General features: G+C 38.4%; 1 long non-coding RNA gene across 1 annotated transcript in view; it reads left to right on the top strand.

Annotated features, from left to right (window-relative positions):
* Positions 1-15483, top strand: part of LOC136373990 (uncharacterized) — a 380400-nt gene that overhangs the window by 69813 nt on the left and 295104 nt on the right. The gene's annotated exons all lie outside the window — the stretch shown is intronic.

The raw sequence follows: 15483 nt of genomic DNA, 5'->3' as shown, positions 1-15483 counted from the left end.
ATACAACTTCATATCTGCAATCAGTTGTTTGATACTCCCCAATATGACAGTTACTGAAGTTGACTAATACTCATCCAAGAGGTAGAAAACTCTTGAAAGAAGTGACTTGCTTCTCCTGCAAAATCTTCTCACAGGCCTCCTTATATTCACTGTAACATTGATTGATTTAATCATCTTGGGAACATAGAAATTGCACTGACTCAGAGTAACAGCATGCAAACATGATTTTCCACAGTGCATTGGTAAGTCTTCCTTGCCTTGCCTGGTGCTCCATACAGGTAACTCATCAGTGTTGTTCAAGAGCACCAATCTCTCTATTGCATTCCCAGTTCCTGCTTCCTGTTTCTGATATGTTATTTCCTCTCAGAACAGTATTCTACACTTCACCATCTCCCACAGCTCTTCTCCAACTTCCTAGTGTTTGTAGTGAGAAGAAACTTTCTTACAACCTAAGACTTTAGCTCTGAGATTATACCTCAAATCTAAACTGAAATAGGGGCCTTCCACGGGAGCTACCATAGGACCAAATTCTTTTTTAAGATAATGTCTTATATCTCTGACTGCTTCAGGTGCTCCAGCAGTCACTGACATATATTTAAGTGGTTAAAAAGTATGGTAAAACTAATCCCCATAGTTCATGAAAATAGAAGGAATTGTAACACTTCACTTATCTTTGTGGAAACTGGTTTCCCTTGTGAGAGACAAGAGGAAAGGCTATATTCGACTGCTACCTCGCTCTGTGTCATGCGTCTAGAAAGTTCTCAGAATCATGTCTGGAGGTTTGGCAGTATCAGCTATGCTATATAGGTCAGTATGACAATTACAGTTCAAGCACTTCATTGTTAGGAAGGATTAAACAGTTACTGAGACTCAGCAGGTCATCTAGTTCACTTTTCACAGTTCCTCCAGAATAAATTGCTGTGAAGATCATAGAGAAACATGGGATGTCCGAGGATGGATGTATCCTCAAACTTAAAGAGACCAATAGGAGAACCAATGGTGTGTGCTGTCAGATGTGGAGCTTTTCTGTGGGAACATCTGCAGTCATGGGTGTTAATTCAGGTTAGATCTGCATGCCAAAAAGCCAGATTAACTGTGCAGTAAATGTCTACACTCACAATTGATTCCTAAGATGTTTGGTTCAGGGGTTTTTTTACTGATCCACTAATGACACCACACTAATGGCACATTGACAACTGATTGATTGGATAGGACTGAGACCTCTGGAAAGGGCTGCAGCAGGGCCTTTGAAGCTCCCAGACACCTTATAATGCAAGCACAGATTGAGCTTGTCATAACACTGTCACCTTTTGAGGAACAAAGAATTGTTGAGGTACACTGAAAAAGCCATTTTTTAACTAGGAAGTAGAGTCGCTTCAAAGTGTGACAGTATTGCTGCGGATGTCTGTAGACCCCTGACATGAACTATCATTAAGTAATTTGTCATTTCCATCTAGTTAGCCTATAGCATATCACAAAAAACAGCAGAAATTAAAAACATACGTTACCATCCACCAAGTACAAGTCAATGGATGCACCTGGCTTACTGCAGTTTGATATCCTTAAGGCATTTCAACAAACCAGGATGGGGAGGCAGGATGGGGAGAATATAACAGCTGCCAGACCACAAGATGAGGCAGAGCTGATACAAGTGTGTGATAGATCCAAGTGTTTACTTGTACATGTGCATCATTCAAGCATTCCAAGAGTTGTGCTGACATCCTTCAAGATGAGAGCATACCAGCTGGCCTGGTTTAGGATCTGTGTAAGAAGTACAACTAAGAAAAGGGGTTTCACTCTACTCAGAATTCCAACACCTCCAAATTTGTTCATCTTCCAAATCAGAACAAAGTTAATAGATCACCTTAAATACAATGGAAGGTAAAAAATTTCAGGCATTTGTCTTCCATTTTAAATAACCTTGATATGGTGGTGGTATAATTTTTAAGATCTGGATGAGAATCTAAACAACTTATTTCGACAATTTCTGTCACAAGCAAAACTTCTGATGTTAAGGAAACAGGGGCTTGGGGGTTTATTTCATTTTCAAGTGTAGAATTGTTGCCAAAAATAAATCTAAGCAACTGAAATTGCATTAGAATTTTTAAACATGAACTAAATTCAGGGCTTTGTCTCATGCAGGATTCAAGGCATTTCTTTAGAATTTGATCAATCTGGCTTCACCTGTCTGAATGCAGATTGATTTCTCCAACTGAATTGAGCGCAATGAGACTTAAGTAATACTTTTCTGGCCACAAACTGAGGCTTAACTGCATATTTAGCTAACAACCTTCTGTAAAAATATATGCACGTGCTTATTTAAAAAGGAAATTGCTCATAATCTAGAAAAAAAACCTTTTAAGCAAAATAGGTCCATAACTTATAAAATGTGGCATAGAAAAATGAAAATACTGTATTTTGACATACATATTTAGTCCTAAATAATCCCTCCTTTCTTCTTTCAAGTTTCCTAATTTTAAGAAAATCTAGTTTGTTTTATAACATCTATGCAGCCATGCTGTCCTGCTTCATATCTGAGGGTAACAGAAGAACTACATAAACTATGTAATAATCTCTCTCTAGAACAGTTTGTTGTCAAAATGGAATATGCCTGCGTATTCATAAACCTGTCCAGAGACTGCTGTTTTCCACATTCACTAGAAGTGTTACCAAACAGGTGTTTAAAAAAGCCTCCAAGGCAGTAGTAAACTGATAAGTACCAAAAGTAGTTTAAACATCTTCAGCTTTCCCAAGTCCATTCCTAAGAAATGAAGCAAAATAAAATATCTTTCTGAAGGGCTGTTGTGAAATGCAAGCTGACAACATTCTCCTTTCTAGAAAGAATATGGCAACATGAGCAAAAAAACAGTATTTAAAGCTTGTTATTGTCTTGAGACATGTCAAAAAACTCGCTTTGGAATCTGAACACTGCAATGTAACGTTGCAGAAAAAGGTAAAAAAACAGATTTTTATTAGCCAATACGTTGATGACATGTACAGAGTAGAATATAAACTGGGTTATGAAATCCATACAACAGGTGTATTGTTTTGTAAGCAAGTGTTTTCAGTGGACACTATTTCAAACACCTGCAGAAAGTTACAGGGTTTGGTTTGAGACTTTTTTGATTTTTTTAAACGCTCAGTAAAATAAACTATTTGAAATGGTCAGGATGGACCCTGATCTACCTAAAATTCACACTTACATCATTGTTTCTTGTCACTTTCAGCTTTCATTTAGACCATGGAAAAGAGATTTGTATCCCCAGAAACATTCACAACAGCAGACTAGGTTAATTTTTAAGATAAAATTGTAAGAGACAGCATCATCGTGGTCATGTCAGGCTTTCATTTATGTAGAAGAGCTGAATGGCTCTAGCAGATGCCAACATGTCAAATTTCGTTTCCTGAATTACATCCTTACCATATGAAATCCTGCCATTAAAAACATCCCTCCACAAAACCTCCCTATGAAGTCAGCCAAGCAGGAAAGTAACTGAAAATGAGGAATATACACATCTTACCTGTCCAGTTCTGACTCAATTGTAGATATGCCAGTTCAAAAGCTCTTCCCAAAACTAGAACCCCAACAAACAGAGTTGAAGTACATTTATTTAATGGATGTTCTATTTACTTAAGTACTCTCATTAATTTGTTTGTGTGAACGGTTCCCTAGGTGAGTTAACACAGATAAAGACCAAAGAAAAGGAATGCTGTTTTGTCATTTTTCTGCCTAATATCTGTTACAGTATAAAACTGGGGCTAGAAGAAAAACCTGCATGATTGATTTTAGGCACAAGATGTTCTTATCCAGCAGCAAAATCAAAGTCTCTGAGGGAAAAATTATTTACCTTATAAAAAGGACACCAGTATAATGTTACTGAAGTTCCTCAACAAAGTACATTTCTTCTAGCTAAAGGTATTAGTGAGAATGGCATGTTCTGGCAGCATCCAACTTGGAACAGTTAAAGAAATATTTTTAAATGTTCTTAATATCTGCAAGACCAACTAAAGAACAGTGCTCTGGACACATGAAAATATACTGACCTCCAGTGTCTCAAAATGGTCAAATTGACCTTCATTTTCTGCATCTAACGTGCAAAATAACAAGAAACCTTGATGTTTTATGTCAGAATGAATATCAGAAACAGCAAGAAGCAGCAGTCAAACCTAATAGGTTTCAAGACAAAAATATGACATGATAAAAATCTACCTATCCTTGGGTCTCATTGTACCTGAATATTAAAATGGTGAGGCATATGTTCCACATTATTTAGGTTTAAATTATTACAAATTTTCATTCTTATATTTCTTGCAAAAGTTTCTTAACAGATAGATAGTCCTCCTGTCTATAAAATCAGAATTCTGTTGCCTCTCAATTGGATGTAAAACAGCCTGACATACATCTTGGTCTTGCAAAGCAACTAGTGCATTTAAAAGTTTAATTGAAACACCAAACATTTAGCAGTCCCCTTGCTGTGGAAATGTTATTTATTGTGAAGGGCATCCATTGATATAACTTTTTTTTGGTCCTCTACTCAGATTCACACCAGTATTACTAACTTTGAGAAGGAATCAGAAAAAACGAAATATACCTGCTGCTAATTTGTGTGCTTACAAGCATCATTCAATTTGCCTGCTTATAGGAGTAATGCTCCTTACATTCCCTGGAAATCAAATGACAGAAAAACAAACTTGGAATTAGCCCAAACCCCAAAATCAGATCCAAAACTACATCAAACATCTCTAAAATGTGTAGTTATTTATAGGAAGGGTGGTGGTTTGGGTACATCTCTAACCCAAACCTCAAACTGAACTTTGGTTTTTATTCAAAGTGTTAAAACTATAGGTTCCTTCTGATTCTCTCCAAATTATTTGGCTCATTGCTTGTCTGAGGCACAATTACTCAAGCAGGAATTGTCTGGCAATTTGTCCTTGGAATAGTGATTAAATTCTGCAAAGATATAACATTAGAGCTGATACTATAACATTTGCATTCATAGATAAAGTCTTTTCAGTTGGAGGTGGCTCACACTGGGAATTCCTTAGGAGGCCCTTAAAACCACAAGCTACTTTTTCCTTTCCAGGGCCCTTCCTTATTATTCCCATTTTTTCTTTTCATCTCAGACTGCAGTTGAAACCTGATCCTGTTTCATGAGATGGGGGCTGATGTGGAGTAAGGTGAAAAAGAAAAGAGGAAATTTTATGCCAACAGAAGAAACAACAGCAACACTCCAGAAGTATGCTCTATTGTAACTAATAAAATGAAGTTACAAAAACTTAGGTACAATTTGCAGATGACACTGGGCACAGTAAAAGCTCAGAATTCTGCTGCCCTCTGCATTTACTCATTAGGAAGATTGCTTCAGACTGCCTTTCCTGATTCCAAGCACTCACCCTCCCTTGGGTTTGCAGCATTCTTTCCTTTACTGCTGTACTGTCTCTATAAACCATGGACAAAACTCCCAAAGGCAAATTAATTCAGCGTACTTCTCCCTTTCTGTTTCCCATCCCTCTCCCTTGCCACCTTCACACACCATTTTCACTTTTATCACAGCTCTGGGATCAGGGATGACAGGATATCATTCACCTCCTTGACTCTGTGTGCACACCTGAGCCTGGTCCCTATATCTTGAGATAGAAAATAGGACATCTATATTAGAAGCAAGCAAAAGCCTGATTTCTGAACAGTATTACCAAGCCCTGCTTGAGACCTTAGATATTTCCTGTGGCACTGTTTCAACCCAGGCAATATTCTTCCTGCACACACATTGCCTAGCAGTATGGCCTGATCCTCACTGTAGTCACTTGATATTATTGCCATGCTGCTAAGAAATGTTGAGCCATGAAGTGAGAGCTAGTAGGAAATTAAATCTCCATTTTTCTTGCTTTCTTTCACCTCTCCCTTGCCTGTTCCTCTCCCTTTTCTTTTCTATGACAGAAAACCTAAAGGTTTCTATCCCTTACCTCTAATTGGCATGACATTTACTGTTGAGCAATAAATTCATTATTAGCAGTTCTTACATGAAAATCACAGAGAATTTTTTAAAACCACTTTTCTATTGGAAATCTGGATTAGAAGATAAATGCCAGCAACACTGCCCGCCTGTTGTTCTTAAACACTCTTATATGAACAGTTCAAGCACTAATTACGCCTCTATGCTGTTGGTGCTGAACAAATAACCTAGAATTTTATTGAAATAAAGAAATAAAAATAAAGAAATAGAGAAATTATTTTGAATGGAAAAAAGAAATTCAACGGTCTCTGTGATATTTTAACGGAAGGCATGTCACAGAGCTGGGAACATATGAGCAACCTGTGCCTGTGCTACCTTCATGATAAACCCACGTGGAAGGTGTAGGAGGTTGTTTCCACTCTAGCCCCTCAATAGTTAGGTTACCATTTTTATGGACAGTGTTAAGTTTCCCATGAGACAGTGCACATTCGCAACAGAGAAAATGTGCTTACCACTGTTTGAAATTTAGGACAAAATCCTGGCAATGAGAGATTGTATGAATTCCCAACAGTATAAATGCTGAATTTATAGAGCAGACATGCAACGATGCTGTTGGGATCATCCAGAGTAAAAGAATCTTACTCTGAGATAGTGTGCTGTTTTGTGAAAGTTGGTTGCACACCTTGTTGTGTATGCAACATAGCTCATAAAACTTTTGAACCACACTGGATGGTGTGACCCGACTGCAGTTTGTTCAGCCTCATTGAAGAGATAATTAAAAACAACTGTGTACTTAGAAAGGCAATACTTTTAATCCAGCAGATGGATTGAATACCTCACTGAATTTACACTGGACAATGCACATTTCACGGATCTTTCACTTAAAAAACCAAACCAAACAAACAAACAAACAAACATTCAAAATCCCCACCCAAACGAACAAATAAAAAAAGCCAACTCTTCCCTCCACACCCCCCCGCAACCCCTCAACCCCAACAAAACAAAACACTAAACAACCCCAAATCAAACAAACAAAAAAAAACCAGCCTGGGGAGATAAGCAGTTCCCAAATTGTTACATAATGGAACACTGGTCCAACTGACTGTGTCTGTGGACTGTAGACCTCTCTATCCTCAATCATAGACACAAGGTCTCTGGTGGACAGTATGTCAGTTTTGTTCATTTCTCAGTCTTCACTGTGATCCTTTTAGGAGGAACTTCCTTTTAGGAGTTTGCTTAAGTGAACTCTCCCAGTAAAATGGCTTGGGGGGTCTCTGGAGCTTCAGGGAAAGAGCTCATGTCCTGCGGAAGGCTGAATGACTAGCCATTCAAGCCAAATATGGTAAAAAGAATGTTTAGGTGACCAGAGGAGACTGCAGCGTCACCAAAACTCTGAAAGTTACAAAAACCAATTCAAAACAAGTCTGAAATCTACCTTTGAGACCACAATGGGAAGGGTAAAAGTTTTGTACAAACAATACTTTCATAAAGAAGCCTATTTTGCCTCCCTGACATTTTATGTTTCTCTTTCAAAAGCTGAATGACCCATTGGTTCTTTTAATAAAGTTTAGATGATGATGATGATATTATTATTATTAATATTATTATTAATGTTATTCTTAATAATAATTTTCTCATACCAGGAGATGATCTCAGCGTACTCATATCAAACCCTCTGTTCAGTTTAGTTCCCCTACCATACTGAGGATTGTGATCTTACTAACTCCTCTTGCAAGAATTTTTAACAGCCAGAGGCCAGCATTTTCTCGTGTTGAAGCTGCACCTTAACAGTTAATATTCTAGAGAAAACATGGTCAAGCCATGGCAAAGCAATTTCATTATTTGGAAAGAGCTGAAGTCCTTCACAGAATAAAGCATAAATCCTGCATGTATCTTAAGGAGTAAGTGATCATTTCACACTTCAAAGGACCAGACAAACCAAGAGAGGGCCTGCAGTCCCATTTATATTTGCAAACATGAGTAAAAAAAAAAAATAGTAAAAATATTAAGGGCAAGCCTTACTGATATATTTGATGTTTTTAATTTCAAGTTCTGCCTGATTTTTTATTTAACTCCTGTAAAGATGACTAAGAAACAACAAATGGGTTTATAAGAAGCTATATGACATATATGAGTGAGATTTTGTCAAACAGAAGATATAATTAGAAGAAAATATATGGCAGTAGCAGATGTAGGGGAAAGGTTAAAGAATGCAGTGCAGAGGGACCAGATCTGAAGCAGCTACTGGAATAACTAGAGTTAACCAATATAAGACAGTCATCTGTCTGAAGCCAAAGCTTATGAAAGGCCAACAGAGTTTTGGCACTCAATACTCTTTTTTTTTAAATAACTGCAACATACTTCTAAAAAGTAAGGCTTTAGGAGCTCCACATTACAGGAAAAATGCTAACCAAAAATACTAATGGTTCATATATTATTGCAAACAGCAAAAATCAACACCATAACCAGCACAAAAAAAGAAATGCAAAACTTATAGCATTTTGCAAGCATCAGCAAAATGAACAAAGACAGTGAAAACATCACTAGGTAAAAAATTCTGAGGTAAAGGTGGATGTTTTAGAAGAGGTCATCATCTGAAATACCATTCTACATGACATGGATATTTAATGAATAGCACAAAAAAGTTTTATTATAAAAGAAGAAAAGCTACGTGCATTAGAGAACAGAATGTGAGAACAAGGAAAGCTAACTACATTGTTAGAGTCTGATGTCAGTTACCAAACTTGCAGTGAGACACATGGGACAGAGGCTGCAGAGCACATAAAGAGAATGCTGTAGCTGTAGTATACAAAGAAAAATAAGACAGAGAAAAAAATATTTTGAATCTAGCATTCCACCATCAGAAAGATCTGTTTATCTCTTTTATGACTGAGAACAGTTGGAAACTGCAATATTCTCTCTGTCAGGATAGGTTAAAACTCAAGACACATAGGCATACAATGTGATTTCTTCAATTCTACCTCTCCAAAGGCCCTGAATGAAGATAATAAGCTACTTCACATCTGTCTTCTTGTTCAAACAGATTACAGGCAGTTAAAAAAAAAAGAACAGGACAGATTGAAGAAAGAGAGATTAAGGAAACAAAGACCAGAACAAGTGACATTTATTCTTAACAGCTGCAGTGTTTGTTTTAGAAGAAAATGTGTGAATGTCCAGGTGTAAAATACCTCAGGGTTTAATCAGGTATTCTTATGAAAGTCATCTATAAGGTGCACTACGAATATATGTAATTGTGGTTTTGCTGCTGATTGAAGAACTGGGGAGTTAATTTTGGTCTGAGGTATAACATAGAATAAAATAGACTGTGTTTCTCCATGGCAGAAAACCTAGGGATAGAAGTGTCACTGTCATTCACAGTTAGTCAGTCACTGTTTTGGACACTAAAGCCACTGTTTGACAGGAACCACAAACTGTAATCCCTGGACTGTGAGGGGGAGGCAGGGCACTCTCCTTCAGTTTAAATATATATCTGAGACAAAAGGACTCATGCCTTGGTACAAAACTGATTCTCAGCCAGCATTAGGAAAAGATTTCTTGCATGGTTAAACTGTTAAACTCTTCCATGACTTTGTGCCTTGCAAGTAATTTATGTTGTCCACAGAGACACTCGTAAATTCTTATAGACAACAGAGTTTTCTATAAGACAATAGCCAAAATCCCTTGGCCTATGCTGTTCATAGGTTTGTTTGATCCTCTTCTGTAATTAGTATATGACAGTTATAAAGATTCTGTAAAGATTTCTGAAATAACTTCATTGTACCAGAGGTTCAAACAGGTTGGGCATGAAGAATTAGAACTTCAGGTAGCCAGGATTCATCTCACTTCAGGGGTTGCTTTGTCAGAGTCTTTCCAGCAGGAACTATAGGTCAATTCTCAACTGCTAAAAAGACATCAGGAAAATAAGAGTTGTATTAAAAATGTGCTATTATTTGTCTTACTATGCAGATAAATATTTTAATCCTGGTGTGGGTTATTCATTAACATATAAAATTCTAATTTTTAATATTTTTGTTCTTTTTCCATCAGTGGACCCAAAAAGATACATTTGCTGATATTTAGATTTGTGGAAAATATTCTAAATATTGATTAAAATTCAAAACTGTATTAAATGTGTATTCTTGAATCCCTTCTAAAACACAGATCTTCCTCAGAGAGTGGGGATGATAAAGTGGGGATGTTAATGCAAATATTGTTGCATTAACATACACAATGCTAGCAATAGTTCTAACAATTTCAATAGGAGCATTTTCTTTTCCTTGGAGGTATGTTGGCTGGAGTTTAAGGAGATATTATAGCTATGCAAAAATAGCTATACAAAAGTATTTTATCCAGAGATCATTGAAGGAAAGAACATGAATGATTTATGTTGGAAGTGAACTGTGGATATAATCTGCCTTGTTCAAGCAGATCCAAGTACCCTGATCAAGCAGGACCACCTGGAACATCTGATCCAGGACCAACTCCAAGGATGGAGATTCTCTAGGCAACCTACACCAGTGCTTGGTCACTATTGAGGGTTGAGTGTCCACTAGAACTATTTACTCTTTTACCTGCTGTGAGACAGAATTGGGGAAAAAGCAAAGAGGGCTCAAACTTTAAACAGTATAAGGAAAGCTTTATTAACAAAACTACAAGAGAGAAAAAATTAATAAGAATCAGAATAAAACCTTCAAAACACTTCTCCTCCCCCACAACCTTCTTTTCTTTCTCACTGACAAAGTATAGAGAAAAACTTAGAACCCAAGTCAGTTTACCACCTCTACAGTAGTCTTTCGTCAGCACTTTTAGAGAGAGGAGTCTCTTTTTCCATGCCATGGACACTTCTCCACAAGAAAAACAGTCCACTAGTGGCTTCAATTCTCACAAATAGCAGAGGCCTGGGAATTGGCTTTTGTGAAGTCCCTCCCGTATCACACAGCCTTCCCACAGCCACATTAAGGATCATGTCTAAACTCATGGCGTACCATTTTAAAGATTAACAGTTCAAAAGCAAAAGTTCTCTTCATCTCTCTCTGAGATCGTTTTTATCTCTGGGAAGAGAGGTCTTCTTCTTCTTCTTCTCTTCCTGGGGGCAGATCTTCATCTTTATCTCATCTCTCTCTCTGTTCAAGCTTCTCGTGAGATCACAGCTACTTCAACATTTATTTGCTTTAACACAAATACCTTTGCTCATATCTGCAATTTAACACTCTACTCTCCATCTCCCCATTGATGTCTTCCATGATTTAAAGGAATATTCTAATATATCACAGTCCATCACCATTGTTTTACAAAATAATTTCATCCTAAAACCAAGGCATCTTCTCATTCTCCTCCCATCTAGGATGTGACTTCTCCTTCATGGGCCTCAATGTCTTCATATAGTCTCTTTATGTGTTTTCACTCTGTCTTTTTCTCTCACTCAGAGAGGATTTGATTAATCTGGGCAAAGGCAAGTTTAACCTGGGCAAAGGCAAGTTTAATGTGGGCAAGAAAAGAGTTACTACCTCACCCAGGGCCTTCCCTCCTGCCCCGCGCTGCCCAGAGGCGCCGGGCCGATCCGGCCGGGACAGGCCCAGCCGCTCCCGGGAAGGGCCCGGCCCCACCGGCCTGGCGCGGGGCGAGGAGGGCGCCGGGCCGGTTTACCTCTCCCCGGGCCGGGAGAAAAGAGGCTTTTCCTGGGGTTTCACAATTTTTGATACGTGTATTAACAGAGGTGTGTTCAACTTTCTAGCAGTTTTACAAAATGTCAGTATTTAAAACTAGTCATTGATTGCTTTGCCACAGCTTTTCTTAGAAAAATCACTTCTGTGGGTAGCTCCTCCTGACCAAATGCCAATCAATGCAAATGCAGCACACACCCTCATGGTAAAGTGCTTTCTGGAGATCACAGGAAACTTCATATATTTCAGTTTGTGCTGCTTTCCACTGATCCTGTCACTTTAAAGAGCTTATTTCTGTCCTCATTGCATTATTCCCTTAAATATTTATATACATTAATAATTTTCCTGAAGAGCCTTCTCTTTCCAGCCTGAACTAGTCTTCCTAGCCTTTGCTCAAAGGACAGACGCTACAATTCTTTCATAGTCTTAGTGGCTCTTTGCTGGACAGTTTTCAGTATTTCCTGTCTTCTAGGTCTTTCTTTGACTGAGGAGCTCTAAACTCAATCAGAACTCCAGGGGTGGCCTTACCAGTGCTGAGGAGAGATGAATCATAGAATTGTTACTGTTGAAAAAGACCTCCAAGTCCAGCCATCAGCTTGGCACCACCATGTTCACCACTAAACCATAACCCCAAAATGCCACATCTACACACATTTTGAACACTTCCAGGCATAGTGATTCTACAGCTTCCCTGAGTGGTCTGTTTCAATGCCTGATTGCCCTTACAGAGGGAAAAAAAAATAAAATTCCTAATTTCCATTCTAAAGCTCCTCTGGGACAGCTTGAGGCCATTTCCTCTTGTCTTGTCACTTGTTGCTTGGGAGCATTAATAAAACCCCTGCCTTACCACAATCACATTTCAAATAGTAGTCGAAAGAGATGAGGTCTCCCCTGAGCCTCCTTTTCTCCAGCCTATACTACCCCAGTTCCCTTGGCTGCTCCTGACAAGACTTATGCTCCAAACTCTTCACCAGCTCCTTCGCTCTTCTCTGGACATGCTCCAGCACCCCAAAGTTTTCCTTGTAGTATGAGCCCAAAACTCAACACAAGATATAAGGTGAGGCTTCAGAAGTGCTTAGGAGAGGGAGAGGAGTGTAGAGTGAAGGATGCCCTCCCCTGACCTGCTGGCAGTACTTCAATGCAGCACAGGATCCCACCTGCTCCACTGGCTGTCTTTGCTGCAAGGACATGTTGGCTCATACTCAGTTTGGGATCTACCAGGATCCTGGGCTATCTGCCTTGCCGCTCTCCAGCTGAGTGGCCCTCAGCATACAGTGGAGCATCAGCTTGCTTATCCCCAGAGGAAAGATAAACACTTCTCCTTGCTCAACCTCACCAAGTCCTTTTTGGCCCATTTCTCTGGGCTGTTAAGATCCTTCTGGCTGGCAGCAGGATTGTCTAGTGTATCAGCCACTCCTTCCAGTTTTATGTTAGCAGCAAATTTGCTGATGGTAAATTCTGCCTCAATAATCAGCTAGATTATTAATGAAGATGTTTAACAGAACTTGACCCAGTAATCATCCAATATTTTTCTGACATTATCGACCTCTAACTAGACTTGGTTTCATTATCTGGGCCTGGACATTGAGGCAGTTTTCAACCCACATCACTGACTATTCATCCAACATTAACAGCTTGTCTACAGGGGTCTTATGGGTGACAGTGTGAAAGGCCTTATTGAGGGCATGTAGGCAATATCCTCTGCTATCATGTCATCTATTAAGCCAGTCATTTATTGCAGGAGCTTATGAAGTTGGTCTGTCATTACTTCCCTGTGGTGAAGCCATGCTCCTGATGATTGTCTCATCCTTTTCTCATCCTTTATTTGCTTGGAAATGGTTTACAGGACAAGGTGTTCCACCACATTCAGAAGGACCAAGGATCATGGTGAGGCTGACTTACTGATCAGAAAAAACAATAGATCCACAATGCTCAGATTATGTATACAGGTTGATTTATTGGTTTCAAATGGTTTAAGGGCATTATGGCTCAAGCAACTTTTGGCCGAAAACTCCAGAGGCATCCCAAACACAGAGTAAAGTCATTAACAAATGAGCAGGGAAAGAAAGCACTTTGGATCATTTCACTTCTTGGCTGCATCAGAGTTCACTATAGGAGGATTCATAAATGGAACAGCACAAGAGGTTTCATTACATTTTCTGTACCACAGCTTAACCTTTCAAAACTTTATCTTATACAAAACTTTTTCTCCTCCCACTCTACTTTCAGTTCAAGATTATAGTTAAAAGGAGAGAAAAAATAATATAGAACTATATTGTATTGAAGCAGTGCTTCAAGTCCACTCTAACAAAATTTGGACTGTAAAGTCAAGCTCTGCATCACACATATTGGTACCCTGTTTTTTACCCTCTGTAGAAATGCTAACTTTTCCACTGAGGTAGTGTCATGTGCCAGAGGTGGCTGGGGAGGAGTCCAATTAACTAAGCTCCTGCTGAAAATGTAGATCTTTTCCCCTGTCTTTTCCACTTAAACAAGTTTCTTTTTATCTTCTTCTTAGAGCCATTAACTTCTCCTTAACTGTTATAAATTGTGGGGAGTGGACAACGTCTAAATTAATACATGGAAATTTAGAGAAAAGTAAGGAATTCCTTTTAAAAAGTTTTCATGCTTCATAATAGAATGTTATAACTATATAAGTGCAATCCCAATTAAAACCTTGTATTTTGTTAAAAATGAATCTTGCTTAAGATATCTATTATTAATTTCCAGACTAAATAGTAAATCTTTAGTTGCACTATCTGGCAGCTGCCAATAACATGGCCTCTTTGATATCTATCTTGCAGTTTTTATAGCTTTTTAATTGCTATTTTCTGTATATTCAGTTCTCCAACCCAGATCTCAGTCAGAAAAGAATAGGTAACGGCTGCATACCCTTAATGAAGTACTTTTTCTAGTACAAGATGTTTGCTTGCTCCATACATAGCCACCATATCTGTTTGTTTTCTCTGTCTGACCTCACGTGATTTTTCCACTGGACTTTCTTGCAGGCTTGAGCTTTTTTCCGCTCTAGAAATTTGAAAAGACACCTTATGGCAGGCATCAAAGCCATCTGGAGAGACAAAGGTGAGGCTCCCAGATATCACACAGTAGCACCTATGCCAATTCCTTGTCTGAGGGGTGGAAAAAGCACCTGGTCTTCATTAGGATCACTGCACCAGTTAAGGAATTGCAGTTTTAAAAGTATATAGCTAAAATCTGACATAATACCTTTCATAGCAGCATTAGATCTGTCTAGTGAGGGACACTACTGCCTCAGGTATGTTTTATCCTGCCTTGAAAGCCTTAGAAAGCAGTGTCCTGTAAATGTGAAATAAGAGTTATCATGAAATGGGAAGAATTCTTTAGCAAATTATATGTAATTTCTCTCAAATTACCTTAATTGATGATAAAAGCATGGCTAAACTCTGTTCTCTATCACCTTCCCTTTTGTCTTTTTACAAATATGATTCCATACTATCAAACTGACACAGCCAGTCATAATAAACAGCTGCAGCTAGTTATCTGCTTAATAAACTTGGAACTGGACTTGTTCCATCAATTATGCTTTCTGGATTGCTGCATCAAAAATTATTTTGTTCATTCCCTGTCATCACTAATTTTTCCCTCCCACTTAAGGCATCGGTGTTAGGATATGAGATACCAGTTTAGTCTCTTACACAGAACAGAAACAGCAGAGGAGATTGGTCATGTTTGAATTTCTTAAATATGGTGAGTATTTAAGGAGCAAGACCTTGAGTTTTATCTTGATTTAACACCTCAGGAAGGCAAAAAATACTTAAAGATCTTGCCTAACTAAATTCTGGCTGAGTAAGATGCAGGCTTGTAAACATATACAAAATTTCATT

The sequence above is a fragment of the Sylvia atricapilla genome, chromosome Z (assembly GCF_009819655.1).
Source record: "Sylvia atricapilla isolate bSylAtr1 chromosome Z, bSylAtr1.pri, whole genome shotgun sequence".
In the NCBI taxonomy this organism is placed as follows: Eukaryota; Metazoa; Chordata; class Aves; order Passeriformes; family Sylviidae; genus Sylvia; species Sylvia atricapilla.
The sequence above is the reverse complement of the archived record's forward strand: the minus strand, read 5'-3'. Positions and strand labels throughout refer to the sequence as shown.